The following is a 6000-nucleotide window of genomic DNA, read 5'->3' as shown; positions in this document are numbered from 1 at the left end:
CCCCTGTCACCTGCCGCTACCTGAGGCGGCGGTAGAGCATGTAGAGCAGCAGCAGCAGTAGCGCTAGCGCGTGCGCGAGGAGTAGCGCGAGCGCGGCGGCCCCGCGCAGCGCGCACGTGAGTAGCGCGCGCGCACAGGCGAGCTCCGCGCGCCGTCAGCCCGTGCCGCACTTGCCCGACTCGAACACGCCCTGTTCACACATTATTTATATCAGCGATTTGAAAACTTTTTTGGCGACGGAACCGTTTTGGAAAGCGAAATATTTGTTGGATCCCCAAATAAAAAATTTCGTTCGTCACTATTTAACTGCAGACCAGAGATATAAAAGAGCTGGTTATTGATTTGTTTTTGGTTTTTCTCGCGGAGCCCCCGCAGAGGCTTTGCGGAGTCCTAGGGGTCCGCGGAGCACACTTTGAGAATGGCCGATTTATATCAATGCCCCCGCCGGGCACAAATGGGAACAGGTGCGTTCGTATGGCGGTCCCGTGGGGCGAGTACAAATGGAAATACACCACATCATTACCTATGCTATGCAGTTCACATGAATACTAGCAAACTCCGGGGTACAACGCTCAAAATCCTGGCGGCACACCCCGAGCCAGGAAGAAACTCGGCTACTCATTTCTTCTCGAGTAAACCATTTAGAGGAGATATTGTATTACAAAGGCTGCGGCTTCGTTGATGTAACAAAGAACACGTCATGTAGACCACGTATACTAAAGACATAGCATAGTCCCGCTACCCCGTCTGCCACGCATAGGGTAGCTTTACTCGATAAATTTTCGAATTTCGAATCACGCCACCAATCCTACTTCAGTCGACGGACCACATGTCTTTGAACGGACCAATCACGGCACGGGACTCGCTCAGTATCGGTTTCATGAAATAATTGCTCTATACGAGTTCTTTAGAGATAGGTGTTCTGTGTGATAAAGTTACTCACCCGTCGGAAGAAGGGCGAGAAGGAGACGAGCGCATGCGGCGTGAGCGGCGCGCAGTGCAGCGGGCAGCGGCGGTCCTCCGCGCACACCGTCAGCAGCCGCCGCAGGAAGGACATGAAGTTACTCACCCGTCGGAAGAAGGGCGAGAAGGAGACGAGCGCATGCGGCGTGAGCGGCGCGCAGTGCAGCGGGCAGCGGCGGTCCTCCGCGCACACCGTCAGCAGCCGCCGCAGGAAGGACATGAAGTTACTCACCCGTCGGAAGAAGGGCGAGAAGGAGACGAGCGCATGCGGCGTGAGCGGCGCGCAGTGCAGCGGGCAGCGGCGGTCCTCCGCGCACACCGTCAGCAGCCGCCGCAGGAAGGACATGAAGTTACTCACCCGTCGGAAGAAGGGCGAGAAGGAGACGAGCGCATGCGGCGTGAGCGGCGCGCAGTGCAGCGGGCAGCGGCGGTCCTCCGCGCACACCGTCAGCAGCCGCCGCAGGAAGGACATGAAGTTACTCACCCGTCGGAAGAAGGGCGAGAAGGAGACGAGCGCATGCGGCGTGAGCGGCGCGCAGTGCAGCGGGCAGCGGCGGTCCTCCGCGCACACCGTCAGCAGCCGCCGCAGGAAGGACATGAAGTTACTCACCCGTCGGAAGAAGGGCGAGAAGGAGACGAGCGCATGCGGCGTGAGCGGCGCGCAGTGCAGCGGGCAGCGGCGGTCCTCCGCGCACACCGTCAGCAGCCGCCGCAGGGAGGACATGAAGTTACTCACCCGTCGGAAGAAGGGCGAGAAGGAGACGAGCGCATGCGGCGTGAGCGGCGCGCAGTGCAGCGGGCAGCGGCGGTCCTCCGCGCACACCGTCAGCAGCCGCCGCAGGAAGGACATGAAGTTACTCACCCGTCGGAAGAAGGGCGAGAAGGAGACGAGCGCATGCGGCGTGAGCGGCGCGCAGTGCAGCGGGCAGCGGCGGTCCTCCGCGCACACCGTCAGCAGCCGCCGCAGGAAGGACATGAAGTTACTCACCCGTCGGAAGAAGGGCGAGAAGGAGACGAGCGCATGCGGCGTGAGCGGCGCGCAGTGCAGCGGGCAGCGGCGGTCCTCCGCGCACACCGTCAGCAGCCGCCGCAGGAAGGACATGAAGTTACTCACCCGTCGGAAGAAGGGCGAGAAGGAGACGAGCGCATGCGGCGTGAGCGGCGCGCAGTGCAGCGGGCAGCGGCGGTCCTCCGCGCACACCGTCAGCAGCCGCCGCAGGAAGGACATGAAGTTACTCACCCGTCGGAAGAAGGGCGAGAAGGAGACGAGCGCATGCGGCGTGAGCGGCGCGCAGTGCAGCGGGCAGCGGCGGTCCTCCGCGCACACCGTCAGCAGCCGCCGCAGGAAGGACATGAAGTTACTCACCCGTCGGAAGAAGGGCGAGAAGGAGACGAGCGCATGCGGCGTGAGCGGCGCGCAGTGCAGCGGGCAGCGGCGGTCCTCCGCGCACACCGTCAGCAGCCGCCGCAGGAAGGACATGAAGTTACTCACCCGTCGGAAGAAGGGCGAGAAGGAGACGAGCGCATGCGGCGTGAGCGGCGCGCAGTGCAGCGGGCAGCGGCGGTCCTCCGCGCACACCGTCAGCAGCCGCCGCAGGAAGGACATGAAGTTACTCACCCGTCGGAAGAAGGGCGAGAAGGAGACGAGCGCATGCGGCGTGAGCGGCGCGCAGTGCAGCGGGCAGCGGCGGTCCTCCGCGCACACCGTCAGCAGCCGCCGCAGGGAGGACATGAAGTTACTCACCCGTCGGAAGAAGGGCGAGAAGGAGACGAGCGCATGCGGCGTGAGCGGCGCGCAGTGCAGCGGGCAGCGGCGGTCCTCCGCGCACACCGTCAGCAGCCGCCGCAGGAAGGACATGAAGTTACTCACCCGTCGGAAGAAGGGCGAGAAGGAGACGAGCGCATGCGGCGTGAGCGGCGCGCAGTGCAGCGGGCAGCGGCGGTCCTCCGCGCACACCGTCAGCAGCCGCCGCAGGAAGGACATGAAGTTACTCACCCGTCGGAAGAAGGGCGAGAAGGAGACGAGCGCATGCGGCGTGAGCGGCGCGCAGTGCAGCGGGCAGCGGCGGTCCTCCGCGCACACCGTCAGCAGCCGCCGCAGGAAGGACATGAAGTTACTCACCCGTCGGAAGAAGGGCGAGAAGGAGACGAGCGCATGCGGCGTGAGCGGCGCGCAGTGCAGCGGGCAGCGGCGGTCCTCCGCGCACACCGTCAGCAGCCGCCGCAGGAAGGACATGAAGTTACTCACCCGTCGGAAGAAGGGCGAGAAGGAGACGAGCGCATGCGGCGTGAGCGGCGCGCAGTGCAGCGGGCAGCGGCGGTCCTCCGCGCACACCGTCAGCAGCCGCCGCAGGAAGGACATGAAGTTACTCACCCGTCGGAAGAAGGGCGAGAAGGAGACGAGCGCATGCGGCGTGAGCGGCGCGCAGTGCAGCGGGCAGCGGCGGTCCTCCGCGCACACCGTCAGCAGCCGCCGCAGGAAGGACATGAAGTTACTCACCCGTCGGAAGAAGGGCGAGAAGGAGACGAGCGCATGCGGCGTGAGCGGCGCGCAGTGCAGCGGGCAGCGGCGGTCCTCCGCGCACACCGTCAGCAGCCGCCGCAGGAAGGACATGAAGTTACTCACCCGTCGGAAGAAGGGCGAGAAGGAGACGAGCGCATGCGGCGTGAGCGGCGCGCAGTGCAGCGGGCAGCGGCGGTCCTCCGCGCACACCGTCAGCAGCCGCCGCAGGAAGGACATGAAGTTACTCACCCGTCGGAAGAAGGGCGAGAAGGAGACGAGCGCATGCGGCGTGAGCGGCGCGCAGTGCAGCGGGCAGCGGCGGTCCTCCGCGCACACCGTCAGCAGCCGCCGCAGGGAGGACATGAAGTTACTCACCCGTCGGAAGAAGGGCGAGAAGGAGACGAGCGCATGCGGCGTGAGCGGCGCGCAGTGCAGCGGGCAGCGGCGGTCCTCCGCGCACACCGTCAGCAGCCGCCGCAGGAAGGACATGAAGTTACTCACCCGTCGGAAGAAGGGCGAGAAGGAGACGAGCGCATGCGGCGTGAGCGGCGCGCAGTGCAGCGGGCAGCGGCGGTCCTCCGCGCACACCGTCAGCAGCCGCCGCAGGAAGGACATGAAGTTACTCACCCGTCGGAAGAAGGGCGAGAAGGAGACGAGCGCATGCGGCGTGAGCGGCGCGCAGTGCAGCGGGCAGCGGCGGTCCTCCGCGCACACCGTCAGCAGCCGCCGCAGGAAGGACATGAAGTTACTCACCCGTCGGAAGAAGGGCGAGAAGGAGACGAGCGCATGCGGCGTGAGCGGCGCGCAGTGCAGCGGGCAGCGGCGGTCCTCCGCGCACACCGTCAGCAGCCGCCGCAGGAAGGACATGAAGTTACTCACCCGTCGGAAGAAGGGCGAGAAGGAGACGAGCGCATGCGGCGTGAGCGGCGCGCAGTGCAGCGGGCAGCGGCGGTCCTCCGCGCACACCGTCAGCAGCCGCCGCAGGAAGGACTCCAGCGCCCCGCGGCGGGACCGCGCCACGGCCTCCGACTGCCACAGCTGGCGGGACGGGAACGGGATCGACGCCACCTGGACATTATGTATAAATCTCATCAGCTGAGCCACCTTCCCTTTCAATTAGTTTGTAAGCATTATCGTGTACTTTTTTTATGTACCTATGTTACAACTTCTTGAATAAACGTCTTTTATTATTATTATTATCATTAAATCTGTAGTGAAACATGTTGTGATGAGTATGCAGGGGCGAGCGAGAGGAATCTAGCGTCCGGTTCAAAACCAGGGATCTTTGCCGGTATAACTTAAAATCAAAATATCACGTAGCATTCGAAATATTTCTTTGATATTGTAAAATGGTATTTAGATAAGGACGATGAGTTATCCGATCGCCTAAATGAAATGGAAAAATATACATAAATAACCGAGATACCAAAATTGAATACCGGTTTATTTGTATGAAAATTATACCGGTATTCGATCCCTGCTTAAAACGACATACAATTTACAACAAAAAAATCTAAAGCTGGTCAAGCGCGTGTCGAACGAAGAGGAGTCGAGAGAGGGAGAATACAAGCAAGCATCAGAAATTAAGCGTTTGCTCCGGTTAACGCTTTTAATGTGCCATTCTCAATCAAAAGGGTACTTATTGTCGGTTTTCAATAAGGCGCTATTTTCATATAGCTTCAATTTGAAATCAACCTTATTGAGGAGCGACACTGTGGTACCTTTTGGTTGGAAATGTCAAGTTTTCAACCGACAATAAGTACCCTTTTGGTTGAAAATGGCACAATTATTAAGAATTTCTTAACACCTAGGGTCGGGTGCACCAATCCGTCTATCACCGATAAGGCGTTCGCTAAATTTGTATGGGAAGATTCATAGTTAACTGCTGAGTGACGTCAGTCATTCCGCTAAATGTGGTTGGTGCATCTGGCCCTTAGACACAGGGCGGACACGCTATACATCAAAAATCACTTGCGTATCTATGTGTGAACGGCACGTCTGTACACGCGTCATGCGTCATAGTGTGAGTAAGTATTAAAAATAGTACTGAGCGGCCGGCAAACGGCCGTCAATCTGGTGTCGCGGGGCGAGGTCATTCGAGTCGGGGCGGGGCGGGGCGTGGCCGTTCTGTATGATAATACTATTAGTTATTCTGTGCCTTGGAGAAGGATAGCAAGCAAGTAAATGTACCTTGTGTCCGTATGTCCGGCGCATGGCCAGGTAGAGGTCCCGGAAGCGGCGGTAGCGCCGCAGCAGAGCCCAGCGGTGCGCGCCGAGGCGGATGCGCACCTCGTACTCGTGGTGCGTGGACATGTAAGCCTGTGTACGTGTGTACCTTGTGTCCGTATGTCCGGCGCATGGCCAGGTAGAGGTCCCGGAAGCGGCGGTAGCGCCGCAGCAGAGCCCAGCGGTGCGCGCCGAGGCGGATGCGCACCTCGTACTCGTGGTGCGTGGACATGTAAGCCTGTGTACGTGTGTACCTTGTGTCCGTATGTCCGGCGCATGGCCAGGTAGAGGTCCCGGAAGCGGCGGTA

This window comes from Cydia strobilella, chromosome 16, assembly GCF_947568885.1.
Source record: "Cydia strobilella chromosome 16, ilCydStro3.1, whole genome shotgun sequence".
Taxonomy (NCBI): Eukaryota; Metazoa; Arthropoda; class Insecta; order Lepidoptera; family Tortricidae; genus Cydia; species Cydia strobilella.
The sequence above is the reverse complement of the archived record's forward strand: the minus strand, read 5'-3'. Positions refer to the sequence as shown.